At 44.2% G+C, this 14,773-nt stretch overlaps 1 long non-coding RNA gene across 1 annotated transcript in view; it reads right to left on the bottom strand.

Moving 5' to 3' along the window:
* Nucleotides 1-14,773, bottom strand: part of LOC120516994 — a 61,245-nt gene that overhangs the window by 10,945 nt on the left and 35,527 nt on the right. The window contains exon 3 of the long non-coding RNA XR_005630956.1: nt 6,570-6,642. This is a non-coding gene — a long non-coding RNA (uncharacterized LOC120516994). The remainder of the gene's footprint in view (nt 1-6,569; nt 6,643-14,773) is intronic.

Genomic DNA, 14,773 nt, shown 5'->3' with positions numbered 1-14,773 from the left:
AAGCCGAGAAGGCTCCACGCCGTCACGTCGATGTGGCCAGCACTCCATGTGGCCAGCGTGTGAGCTCTCTGGGCCGCGGAGGCAGAGGCCTAAATCCTGGAGTCAACTTGAACAAAAAGACGACAGCAACACCTGCTGGAGTCCTCTGTGCAAGGCAGCCATCCTTGGAGCTGAAGCGAGCAGAGCAGTGAGGAGACACAAATGGCAAACTGCTCGGTGAGACGGGCTAGGTGACTGGCCGTGGGCAGCTCCTTTAACGCCAAGCTGCACAAAGTGCCATGTCTGAGAGGCCAGCTTCACCTGGCATCTATAGATTCTTCCGAGGCCCATCTTAGATTGGCATGGGATAGTGGGATTCGTTTCAAGTTAGCTGCATAAAAGCAGCAGGGGAACGGAGAGCAGTGAAAAGATGGAGACAAGAGGGGCTGTGTATGTGACACCCCCCTGAACCCACACAAAGTGCGCTGGGCCACTAAGTCAAGCTCATAGAAAATGGTGTGAGGGACTTGAAGAAAACGAAGGTCACCGTCCAGCTCTGCTGCTACTGCAATGGAGAAAAATGTCCATTTAGTCCATTTTGTCTTCACATGGCACATTATTGGACTTGCAAGGAGTGTTGGCGGGCATTTCTCCCTTTTATCACATTGCCCAGCAGTGGATATGCCAGTGGGTGTTGTTTCTTTTCTCCACATTGCCCAGCTCTTCATATCTTCATGTGGCACATCATTCGACATGCCAGTGTGGACATTGGGCATCTCCTCATTCTTCTCATGGCACAACACCTGACATGCCAGAATCAGTGGGCATTTCACCGTTTCACTGGTTACATTTGCCAGCAGTGGATATGCCATGGTGGTTAGTGTGGGTCTCTGCTTTTGTTCACATTCCCTCATTTCAGAAGATGCCAAAGTGGTCAGTGGGCATCTTCTGCCAAAGGAAGTGGTGTGGGGGCTGTAACAGGGTAGCAGAAAAGACCCAGCGGTCACTGAGTTATACTCGGGTTGTCCAGCATGTGCAGGTCCTCATACGCAGTGCTCTTTAAGGTAGTGTTGAACCAATCCCAACATCCACAGGCACAAGGCTGGGAACAACTGAGGTAGGGCACCCAGTCGACCAGTGGGTACAGGGATGTCCACACCAAATCCTTTGAGAGTGCTAAAGGTGGTCAGGCCAAGGGCCATTTTGCTTTTGCTCTTTCAGGCCCGTCGCCTGATCAGCTCCATTAGCTGAGCCACCTGCTGCCTGACATGCACCCCCTCCTGATGTCACAACCACTGCTGTTGGCAATGTGGAGCCACTTGTGCCATCCCGTGCAGGCTCAAAGTGAGACTGGCATTTCTTGAGTCTCTCATTACCATACATTACATTCTCATGCCAAGAAAGCGGCACCCGAGGATGGAACGACGGCTTGTCTGACAAGGCTGACGTGCAAAACCCTGACAGCAGCGAGAAGGAAGAAAAACAGAACAGCGCTGAGCGCAAGGGAACAAATATGCAGCATTGTTCTGTGAAGCACCTTCACGTCGTTAATTTGCTGCTCAGAAATCGCAGGTGAATAAAACTGGAAAGCCTTCAAACGACGCTGCATTTATGGAAGTGAATTGATTAGCATGAATTACCACTGAGATGTAATTGCAGCTCACCAAGTGTGAGACGAGCAGAAGGCCGTGCAGCTCAGACAAGGCTGGGGGACTCGCCCACACCTCGCTCTTCTCCACGAGGCCGAGTCCTCCTACTCCCACCTGGGCTGCTTTGGCTCCTCGCGGATTTCACGTGGGGTCAGTGGTCTGCTTTCAAAGTAACCTCTGAGGCCAGCGTGGGCCGCATCCACCGGGGGGCAACTCGAGGAATTGAACAGACCACCAAAGTGTAAGGCGGCTGCCACCTGCTGGACAAGATGATTCGTTTCATGTGAATGCACTCCATGCTATGGGATATGATTTGTAAATATAGAATAACGCAGCGATGATGATGATGATGATGATAATGTAAACGTACACTGATAGGCCAAACCATCACGACCTTCGGCCTAGCACGCTGTTGCTCCTCTGCGTGCTGCCAGACTGCAGGAGTCCTGTGGTATCTGGATGTCGTGAGGTGGAGCCCCCACAAACTGGACTTGCTGGTCCAACACAGCCTACGCACACTCGGCTCGATTGACGGCTGGAGATTTGGAGGTCAGGCGACACCTGGAACTTTTCATCATACTCCTCAAACCATTCCTCAAGAAACTGGGCAGGGTGGCAGGGACACACCATCCGCCTGACAGATGGCACTTCCTTCAGGGGTTACCGTTGCCATGAAGGGATGGTACCAGGTGTGCAACGATGTTTAGGTAGGTGGTCTGCATGAATGTCCCAACCCAGGGTTTCCCAGCAGAACATTGCCCAAAGCATCGCACTCCCTTTGCTGATTGGTCTTCTTCCCTCCTGGTGAGCGGTGCACGCACGCACACACACACACACACACACACACACACACACACACACACACACACACACACCCTGCTATCCTCACAATACAGTAGAAAATGGGATTCATTGGACCAGGTGACCTTCTTCCAATGATCCATGGTCCAGTTCTAACACTGGCATGGCCACTGTAAGGGGTGGACAGTGGTTAGCATGAGCGCTCTGACTGGCCTGTGGCCACACCGTCCCTAATGCACTGTGTGTCGTGACACGTTACTCCCGTTTTAAGCTTACCTGTGATTTGTGTCTCAACGGGCCTTCTATTGGCTCTTACCAGATGGGTCAGCCTTCATTGACCACGAGTCCTGGCCTACCAACACCATGGCAGATGTTTGGGGTTCTTCTCTTCTTGGCCCACTGTCAGTAGGTCCTCACCACAGCTGACCAGAGGACTCCACAAGCCTAGGGGTGCTGACCCAGACTTTGGGCCGTAACAATTTGGTCCTTATTAAGGTCACTCAGGTACATTTACGCCTGCCCATATTCAACATACATTCAACACGCCGACTACGAGTTCCTAATGCCAGCTGACCTTGACATCATGAGACAGTCGACGACACTCGCTTCATCTGGGAGTGACTGCAGTGTTTAGGCGCATCAGTGGTATACACACATCAAGATAAGGACACCATTTCAGGTAGGAAGATGGACGTTTTGAGGTCAAGCAGTAACACTCATTAATCGTGGCATCACAGAGCTTCACCGTACTCTGTACACGTGACAGTAATGACCCGACAAGTCAGGATAAGGTCTTGTCAATGGCAATGTCTTATTCAGGGTGAAATGGAAGAAGCCGAAGTGGTATCCTCTGGGAATTCAAATCCAATAAAACAGAAAGTGCAACAAGGCTGCAGGGCTGTGAGGAGACCTCCAGAAAGATCAGCAGAAGCAGGGGATCCTGGGACCTCTGCCTAGAGTAACTGTCATGGTGTCTCAGGCTGAAAGGGCACAGAGTATAGAAATGAGGGAAGGCTGGAATGAGAACACTTGGGGCACAGGAGCCATTCAGCCCATAATGCTCCAGTAGTCGGGCCACTTTCAGAGTATCCGGACCCTTGAGTGCCAGCTGCCCGCAGTCCGTGCCTAATCCGGTCCACCTCCTTCAAATGCTCCTAATGAGCCCATTTCCCAGCAGCAGTAGTAGCAGCAGGACGGCAGACACGCCAGTCACGCCAGCCTGCAATGAGGACGACTGTCGCCGGATGGGGAAGAGCGCGACTCTTAATGGCTCCTGTTTCTCCGCTTTGCCTACCTAAATGTTTTTGCATTATTTTCACAGCAGGATGAATTTTAACGCAGGGGCTTCCACATCCTTGCCGGATGCGGGCGGGTTATGACATGTGTAGCCCCCACCCCCCCGGATCCTTCCAATTCCTTCCAGCACAGCGGAAACAAAAAATAAAAAAACGACTGAAAAAATTGCCCGCCTGTGGCACCTCCCAAGCCTCAGCTGCACAGAGTGGAAGTGGAGGCAATCAGAGATGCGGGGGCTCGGATGAAACAAAGCCCACCTGAGATGCACTGATTTGTTTCTTTTTTAGATTAGCCAGTGGAGTTTGATTTCAATTATGAGTTTTTAAATTTAACTGCTATATACTAAGAATTCAGTTCAATTTTTAATGTGGATGGCACCCGTCTACAAGCGCCTCACGATTCAAGAGCAGTCAACATACAGTGGTGTGAAAAACTATTTGCCCCCTTTCTGATTTTTTATTCTTTTGCATGTTTGTCACACAAAATGTTTCTGATCATCAAACACATTTAACCATTAGTCAAATATAACACAAGTAAACACAAAATGCAGTTTTTAAATGATGGTTTTTATTATTTAGGGAGAAAAAAAAATCCAAACCTACATGGCCCTGTGTGAAAAGTAATTGCCCCTTGTTAAAAATAACCTAACTGTGGTGTATCACACCTGAGTTCAATTTCCGTAGCCACCCACAGGCCTGATTACTGCCACACCTGTTTCAATCAAGAAATCACTTAAATAGGAGCTGCCTGACACAGAGAAGTAGACCAAAAGCACCTCAAAAGCTAGACATCATGCCAAGATCCAAAGAAATTCAGGAACAAATGAGAACAGAAGTAATTGAGATCTATCAGTCTGGTAAAGGTTATAAAGCCATTTCTAAAGCTTTGGGACTCCAGTGAACCACAGTGAGAGCCATTATCCACAAATGGCAAAAACATGGAACAGTGGTGAACCTTCCCAGGAGTGGCCGGCCGACCAAAATTACCCCAAGAGCGCAGAGACGACTCATCCGAGAGGTCACAAAGACCCCAGGACAACGTCTAAAGAACTGCAGGCCTCACTTGCCTCAATTAAGGTCAGTGTTCACGACTCCACCATAAGAAAGAGACTGGGCAAAAACGGCCTGCATAGCAGATTTCCAAGATGCAAACAACTGTTAAGCAAAAGAACATTAGGGCTCATCTCAATTTTGCTAAGAAACATCTCAATGATTGCCAAGACTTTTGGGAAAATACCTTGTGGACTGATGAGACAAAAGTTGAACTTTTGGAAGGCAAATGTCCGTTACATCTGGCGTAAAAGGAACACAGCATTTCAGAAAAAGAACATCATACCAACAGTAAAATATGGTGGTGGTAGTGTGATGGTCTGGGGTTGTTTGCTGCTTCAGGACCTGGAAGGCTTGCTGTGATAGATGGAACCATGAATTCTACTGTCTACCAAAAATCCTGAAGGAGAATGTCCGCCATCTGTTCGTCAACTCAAGCTGAAGCGATCTTGGGTGCTGCAACAGGACAATGACCCAAAACACACCAGCAAATCCACCTCTGAATGGCTGAAGAAAAACAAAATGAAGACTTTGGAGTGGCCTAGTCAAAGTCCTGACCTGAATCCAATTGAGATGCTATGGCATGACCTTAAAAAGGCGGTTCATGCTAGAAAACCCTCAAATAAAGCTGAATTACAACAATTCTGCAAAGATGAGTGGGCCAAAATTCCTCCAGAGCTCTGTAAAAGACTCATTGCAAGTTATTGCAAACGCTTGATTGCAGTTATTGCTGCTAAGGGTGGCACAACCAGTTATTAGGTTCAGGGGGCAATTACTTTTTCACACAGGGCCATGTAGGTTTGGATTTTTTTCTCCCTAAATAATAAAACCATCATTTAAAAACTGCATTTTGTGTTTACTTGTGTTATATTTGACTAATGGTTAAATGTGTTTGATGATCAGAAACATTTTGTGTGACAAACATGCCAAAGAATAAGAAATCAGGAAGGGGGTAAATAGTTTTTCACACCACTGTAAGCAGCTCTGGGTACACGGCAGCAAAGAGCCTGGACAGACCAGCAGACGGCCAACACGAGCACAGACAGGGCCGGTTAGGAATCTCCGATTCAAGTGGTGCCCATGTGTATGAGATGAGTTAGGGCATGGGAACGACACACACAGCCGGGCACGAGATTCAAGCCAAGGGTCCCGGATCTGTGAGGTGGCACTAGGGCGCGACCTCCCATACGATGTGAATATAAGGAGACTAACAGGATTTAAACGTCAGAACAACTTGCAGCAGAACAGGCCAACAACCCCACAAGTTTGCGAATCGCATTCACCCGAATCCTCTAAAATAACATTGAGTGGAGACTTGAGAGGTCACTAAAATCCAATCATGGACTTCTACTACTACTACTACTAGGCCATTTATTTCATGAGTCAAAGCAAACTTTCCAACATGTGTGCTATATGTGCTCTTAACAAGTGTCCAGCCGTGTCCTTGCTGAAGTGCTCAGTTTATAGTAAGAGCAGGGATCCGAATTCTCTTCACCATTTTAAACCCTTCAATCAAGTCCTCTCTTAATCTCCGCTTGTTTAAACAATCTTAGTCCTGGAATGGCTCTCATCACTCCCTCAGGACCTTCTCTGGTGCTGCTACGCCTATTCTGTAATATGGAGATCAAGACCATCTAGTGTGCTCCCTTGACTTGTCCTCCACACCTTCTGTACGCTGCCCGGCTGTAGATAGTGACCAGTCCACCGCCACTCCTAAGTCTTTGTGCATTTACATCTAACACTTGTACTTCCTAGCAGCTCCTCTTTAGCTAAAATCTAGCAAGTTGACACTCACCGTTCGCTTCTTGGTGCCTGGTCCATCTTGATTGGCATCAGGTCATTGCGATACCCTCTGGCATGCTCCTCATCTGAAAAAGTAGAGCAATAGAGATTTAAACATTTAGTAAACGGAGAGCCTCACAACCAACTGCTGGCCAGAAAAACTACTGGCAATGAACTGGAGAAACTGAAAGAATCAGACTTCAAGTTCAGAATCGAAGGGCTTTGATGTGCAAAAACAGACAAACCCCAATAACAGAAAGAACACGCAGACTACAAACACAACGCTAGCCAGTGTGCAACAAACAAGTGATAAAATGAGCGTCGATATCTGTCATGGAGCGTAACATCTTCACGTTTTAAAACTGCAGACTGATTACAGTAAGTTTTAATTTTGCTCGGGTGAACAGGAAGAAAGCAGAATTTACAGGAACAATGAATGTGACACACTGAGGACTTTCAGACAAAAAATCATTCAGCAGACGAGCGTCAAGAAACGTAACTGGGGGTCCTTCGTGCCAACAGCAATACACCAGTATAGAGCCTCACTGGGACTGCCAAATAAGAAGTTTTCTTTCTTTTGAACGTTCATACTTTATAGTGTGTGTTCAGACCAAAGGGTGTGTGTATCTATTTATTTATAGAGCTTCTTTAAAAAGCCAAATAGGGGACAAATCAATCTATCTATTATATAGAGCATCATAGATAGATAGATAGATAGATAGATAGATAGATAGATAGATAGATAGATAGATAGATAGATAGATAGATAGATAGATAGATAGATAGATAGATAGATAGATAGATAGATAGATAGATAGATAGATAGATAGAGTGGTAGTTGAAAGTTTGTGAACCCTTTAGAATTTTCTATATTTCTGCATAAATATGACCTAAAACATCATCAGATTTTCACTCAAGCCCTAAAAGTAGATAAAGAGAAACCAGTTAAACAAATGAGACAAAAATATTATACTTGGTCATTTATTTATTGAGGAAAATGATTGAATATTACATATTTGTGAGTGGCAAAAGTATGTGAACCTCTAGGATGATCAGTTAGTTTGAAGGTGAGGTGTCTGGTGTTTTCAATCAATGGGATGCCAATCAGGTGTGGGTGGGCACCCTGTGTTATTTAAAGATCTATCAAAGTCTGCTCTTCACAACACATGTTTGTGGAAGTGTATCATGGTATGAACAAAGGAGATTTCTGAGGACCTCAGAAAAAGAGTTGTTGATGCTCATCAGGCTGGAAAAGGTTACAAAACCATCTCTAAAGAGTTTGGACTCCACCAATCCACAGTCAGACAGATTGTGTACAAATGGAGGAAATTCAAGACCATTGTTACCCTCTCCAGGAGTGGTCGACCAACAAAGATCACTCCAAGAGCAAGGCGTGTAATAGTCGGCGAGGTCACAAAGGACCCCAGGGTAACTTCTAAGCAACTGAAGGCCTCTCTCACATTGGCTAATGTTCATGTTCATGAGTCCACCATCAGGAGAACACTGAACAACAATGGTGTGCATGGCAGGGTTGCAAGGAGAAAGCCACTGCTCTCCAAAAAACATTGCTGCTCATCTGCAGTTTGCTAAAGATCATGTGGACAAACCAGAAGGCTATTGGAAGAATGTTTTGTGGACGGATGAGACCAAAATAGAACTTTTTGGTTTAAATGAAAAGCGTTATGTTTGGAGAAAGGAAAACACTGCATTCCAGCATAAGAACCTTATCCCATCTGTGAAACATGGTGGTGGTAGTATCATGGTTTGGGCCTGTTTTGCTGCATCTGGGCCAGGACGGCTTGCCTTCATTGATGGAACAATGAATTCTGAATTATATCAGAGAATTCTAAAGGAAAATGTCAGGACATCTGTCCATGAACTGAATCTCAAGAGAAGGTGGGTCATGCAGCAAGACAACGACCCTAAGCACACAAGTCGTTCTACCAAAGAATGGTTAAAGAAGAATAAAGTTAATGTTTTGGAATGGCCAAGTCAAAGTCCTGACCTTAATCCAATCAAAATGTTGTGGAAGGACCTGAAGCGAGCAGTTAATGTGAGGAAACCCACCAACATCCCAGAGTTGAAGCTGTTCTGTACGAAGGAATGGGCTAAAATTCCTCCAAGCCGGTGTGCAGGAATGATCAAAAGTTACCAGAAACGTTTAGTTGCAGTTATTGGGGGTTCACACCAGATACTGAAAGCAAAGGTTCACATACTCACTAATATGTAATATTCCATAATTTTCCTCAATAAATAAATGACCAAGTATAATATTTTTGTCTCATTTGTTTAACTGGTTTCTCTTTATCTACTTTTAGGACTTGAGTGAAAATCTGATGATGTTTTAGGTCGTATTTATGCAGAAATATAGAAAATTCGTGGGTGGGTATGAAGGAAGGAAGGATTGTAGGTAGGTACTTACTTTATTAATCCCAAGGGGAAATTCACATACTCCAGCAGCAGCATACTGATAATAACAACATTAAAGAGTGATAACAATGCAGGTAAAACAGACAATAACTTTGTATAATGTTAACGTTTACTCCCCCAGGTGGAACTGAAGAGTCGCATAGTGTGGGGTCTCCTCAGTCTGTCAGTGGAGCAGGATGGTGACAGCAGTCTGTCACTGAAGCTGCTCCTCTGTCTGGAGATGATCCTGTTCAGTGGATGCAGTGGATTCTCCATGATTGACAGGAGCCTGCTCAGTGCCCGTCGCTCTCCCACGGATGTCAAACTGTCCAGCTCCGTGTCTACAATAGAGCCTGCCATCCTCACCAGTTTGTCCAGGCGTGAGGTGTCCCTCGTCTTTATGCTGCCTCCCCAGCACACCACTGCGTAGAAGAGGGCACTCACCACAACCGTCTGATAGAACATCTGCAGCATCTTATTGCAGATGTTAGAGGACGACAGCCTTCTAAGGAAGTATAGTCAGTCCTCTCTTGCACAGAGTATCAGTATTGGCAGTCTGTCTATTATAGTGTTTTTTTCTATCTTATAGTGCCTTTCACCTATCTATTTATCTATATAGATCTATCAGGGCACTTTACATTGAAAGTATTGCACCAGAAAAACGTATAACTTTAGTACATCTTTTTCAGTCAGTTCACAACATGGGAATGGAAAGCAGTGCATGGGCGCTTGAAGGATTAAAGAATTTGAGCCGAGTCCTTCATCACAAGGACAGCTATCCAATCAAATGTGTGTAATGTCATATGTCCCAAAGCCCCCACCTGGAACTTCAACATAAATAATGTCCCATCTGATGACAGAAATGACAGAAGGCAGCAGAACGACATTGGAAGCGACATCAGCAACCAAGACACGTCAGAGAGAGAGTAAAAGAACCCAATTGGTGAACTTCACTTCGGCTTTACACTGATTGTTAAATTAAAAAGCCACCCAGGCCAACATCCCCCCTTGACAATGCTGATTTTCAGTAAGCTTTTATAAGACTATAGCCAGACTTTTGAATTCTTTTCTATTCTCTGTTATACTTTTCTTCCATTGGTAATATTATACTTTAATAGATGCCACATTGCCTTTACCTTATCTTTACATCAAGAGTGACTAAATAAATCGACTGCTGCTTTCTTGCTCACAGGGTTACCAAGGCTGAGGGCTGCCACACCTTAACAGTGCGTTAGAAGTAAGACCCTGTTGGCTGGTAAGTGGCTTATAACCAAAGGGGTCTTGAGCCTTCGTGTGCCTAGGGACACTCATCTGTTTGTTAGTGCTGGTGGTAGTGAGCCTCTGTGTGGAGTACGGACAAATGAAAGGCTTGAGGTATCACTGATGTGGCATCACTCGTACATAGTTGTGTGTAACTAGGATCCCTAAGTGTGTGTGTGCGAGTTAGTCTTCAGGTGCGGGAGTAGACACACCTAGTAGCGGACCTGGGAAGACTCACAAATTCCACGATAACACAACGTCTGTTCTTCATTGAACTAAACTTCTTTTCCACAAAGCAGAAGATCACACAGCGGCTTTTTCACACTTAGTGCTGTCTGGTGATCCTCCTTAGCGGTAGGTGAAGCTCAAGATCAACCTCTCAGCCCCATTCTGATCAGTGTAACTGACTTACAATTATATGATTTGGGACACCTTGTTCATTGTTGTTGGTAGCTTTATATATCAGCTATTACTTGTGTTAATGAATGGGTGTTTAGTATTAATCATTTAACGTCCATAAAATGTTGTCATCGTCATTTGTTGAGTCTGCTACATCACTATGCTGTTGACTCTGAATGTTGCTAGGGCTGTTACACCCCGAAGGCACAAAGCACCACGTCACTTATGTTACTCTTTATAACCCCGGCGTCCGAGATTATGGATCCAGTAGACAACTTCATGGAGTGCTCAGTGGTAATGTCTTTTGACTATTATTTCATTGCAATTCTCCGTTCAACGTTTTGAATCTAGCCTTTGGATGTACAATAATCTCTCCTCGATCTGCGAAGTAGAAACCATATGTTTGTATGGTTATTTTTATATATTTTAAGCCCTTATAAACTCTCCCACACTGTTTATAAATATTCCCCGCACAGTTATACAGCATAATCCCTTTGTATTCTCTTAGATATTAGGTAAGATTCATTGAAATTATGTATGTAAACACACTGTTTATATACAGTAAAACCTAAATATTATTTTAAAGATATTGAGTGTCTCCGATATCACATGTTACAGCCATTACGATAGACAGGCCACCAGCAATAAATACGTACAATGCAAGAAAAATTGTATACAGTAAATGTGTGTACAGTGACACTAAACGTACGTACATGTACTAAGTGCTGTAAGCAGAAAATCAATTATGGGTACTCACCAACAATGACACGATGACTTGTCCGATAACGATGAGTTTAATTTTACTGCACAACAAAGGAGAGCGTTACAGCTCTTCTAAAGGAGCCTCTTCAGGCGACTGTGTAGCACCGCCGTTGTTCTTCTTCAATCCAAATCCCTAAAGCAGATTCCATCCAGACTACTGCCTTATTACGTCCACTTACAACTCGTTTTGCACCCTGGTTAAAAGGACACTGCGGCCGTAGATCTTATATTCTTTTCCTACTTTTAAAATAAAAAGAATCGTAGCCTCATTGATGCCGTAATGGCGTCCTACAACGGTGTAGCTTTTCCCTTCCTTCAACATATCCAAAACGTTTACCTTTTCGGCAGTCGTTAACATCTTCCATTGGCTCTTGGGCACGGCCCCTGAAGCAGTAGCAGGAGCAGATCGTTTTGGAGCCTTAATGAAGGGCTTGACTACACACAAAGATAAACACAAATGAGCACAAAATTAACTCTTTACACAGCGAAACACGTTGATGCTGAATGAGCGAGGCGAGACTTCCTGGTTAACGCGGGAATCGAATTGGCTCCGTCACTGAGCCACTCAGCACACAGGAACTTAACTGCGTGCTCTGATTGGTTAGCTTCTCAGCCATCCGCCAATAGCGTCCCTTGTATGAAATCAACTGGGCAAACCAACTGAGGAAGCATGTACAGGAAGTAAAAAGACCCATTGTCCGCAGAAACCCGGGAAGCAGCGAAAAATACGCGTTATATATTTAGATATGCTTACATATAAAATCCGCGATAGAGTGAAGCCGCTAAAGTCGAAGCGCGATATAACGAGGGATCACTGTATATCTTTGGATTTTTGACTCATGGCGGCTCACTTTTTGATTTTACTGGCATTTCACTATCTTTGTTTTGTGATGGTACATCTTTTGGCTCTTCGCCTTTTGACTTCATCTACACTTAACAACCCTCATTGGAGTTTCCCAAGCATTTGCACTTCTCCAGGTCCAGACATCTTTTCAGATCTCTTCACTGGCTTACACTGTATATAAGCAACTGGGAAAAACTCAAACTGGACATCCAAGCATGGAATTCGAAGAGAAAAAAAAAAAGAAAACAAGCGGTGTTCATTTTAATGCTGAAGAAGTTCAGATTTCACATGTGCACACACATCCTGGGCAGTGAGAGAACACTGCAGGGCCCTGTCAGCTGGAAACTGATGGCGTCACACACTACAAAAGGCAGATAAGAAATTACATTGAGCACATAATGCAAAACTAGAAACAAGCTTGGTTAAGAAGACAGAGTTGACGGTTGCGATAAACACTTAAATAATCAGTTAAATTACTGAGGAAAGCTTGCTATTTATTTCCTACATCATCTGGTGGGGCTGTGCACCCACACTGGCCCTTAACGTAGAAGCACCCCTGTTTCTTCGGTGTACTCTTTGACGTTTACTTACATTAAATCTCATCTGCTCAAGCCTGTATGCCATCTCGCTCACCCTGTGATAACTTGGTTGATTATCCAGTGATCCTCCTAATGTAGTGTCATCTGTAAACTTCACCAGCTTGCTCTTTTATATCCGTGTCCAGATAATGTACATTAAAAAGAGCAGCGACCCCCAGCAGTTGTGCCTGATGGGCTCTGTATTTAACACCACTTAATTCTGAAAAGGTTCCTCTCACCATAGCTTTCAGTTGCCAGTGCGGAATTAAATACACTGTATCTTGAATTCCCACTTCTTTCAGATTCATTACTAACTTCTCACGGTGGACCTTACAAAAGCCTTCTTAAAATCAATGTACGTAACATGACGTGCACCTCTCCTATCGCATAGAACCCCAGCTTATTTGTAAAACACGGCCTCTCTCATGTGCTGCTCAGTTTTTCCCTTAATAATTCCCCCTAATGAATTTACCTGTGATGCATGTTAACCTTTCTACCCTACAGTTACTTGGATCAGCCTGATCATCTTTTTTTATATTACGTCTTAACGTTTCATAGCTCGCAGTCTTTAAGAATTTCTCCAGTGTTTTCTAAACAATCGCGTCAAGGGTTTGTATCTGTCCTCGCTAACTTCCTTAAGCGCTCGAGTAGAAATGTGTTGTTAGATTGGAGTCGATTAAATCTAAGCAACACTTCTCTCTCTACAATTTCCAAATCACTAAGTACCTTCTTAGTAATTTCCGTGACTTTTGGGAGGTTATCAACTTGATCTTCTTCATGCATAAAGCTCAATAAAGTGCAAGTTCAAAGCATTTGCTATTTCATAGAGTGTATCTTTTAATTCCCCTTGGCTATTCCTGATACTCTTCACCTCCTCCTTGACTGTCCTTTTACTACTACAATATGCAAAGAGTCTCTCTGGGTCAACTGCTGCCTTTTTTAGAAGGTGTGACACTTCTACAGTGGACCCTTGACTTACGAACTCAATTCGTTCTCTAGGGCTGGTTGTAACTCAAGTTGGTTGTAAGTTAAGACTATTTTTCCCATAAGAAATAATGGAAATACCCATAATGCGTTCCGAACCTCCCACAGCAACACTTACTTAACCTTTTCATAATACAAAAGGGTTGTATAATGTGCATAATTTACAAAAACACCAATAATTTTCTAATGTACTAACCAAAAAGTTATAAAAAGTGCCTAGCCTACCAGAAACAACAATTTCACACTGTACTCACCATTTAATTTGACATCTTTGGGCTGCAGGAAGGGAGGAAGAGGAGAATGAAACAGAAGGTGGTTATTGTGTAGAAGGAGCCTCCTTATGCAAATCTTTTCTTTGTAAAATTGTCGAGATGGTGGATTTCGACATGCTGTACATATTAGCGAGATCGGTCATGAACGCCACTCATATTTCCGCCCAATTTCCTTCTTCATTTCGATTGTGATCGCTGTTTCTCGAGTTAATAATGACATTAGTCGAGCACTCAGTTCAAAGCTGGCCGTGTTGTGAACTGCTGTAATAATACACTCCAAAGCAAGCTGGTGCTGACTTAGCCTGATGACATCATCATGTGCCGCACCAGCCCGCTAGCTAACATCTCTTAACAATCGCTTTCTTTACCTTCGTTACATTCTCTTCCTTCCTTAGCAGTTATGCGTCTTGCTTGCCATGGTCGTAGTGAATTATATATATAGATATATATATATATATATATATATATATATATATATATAAATCACTGCACTGACAGAAATTACGTCCTCAAACACATGTATCTGGGCTCCGACTGACGCTTACGAACGCTCTCGGCTGTTTGTTTATAATCGCACAAGCGGATACACGTGACCGTATTCGGGTCGTAACGCAAGATGTTGGTCGTAAATCAAGTTGTTCGCATGTCAGGCCAGTGGTATGTCAAGGGTCGATTGTATTTCGTTGTTAGGGCTCTAAATGGTGGTAAG

This window comes from Polypterus senegalus, chromosome 16 (assembly GCF_016835505.1).
Source record: "Polypterus senegalus isolate Bchr_013 chromosome 16, ASM1683550v1, whole genome shotgun sequence".
Lineage (NCBI taxonomy): Eukaryota > Metazoa > Chordata > Cladistia > Polypteriformes > Polypteridae > Polypterus > Polypterus senegalus.
This window is presented reverse-complemented; position numbering and strand designations above follow the sequence as displayed.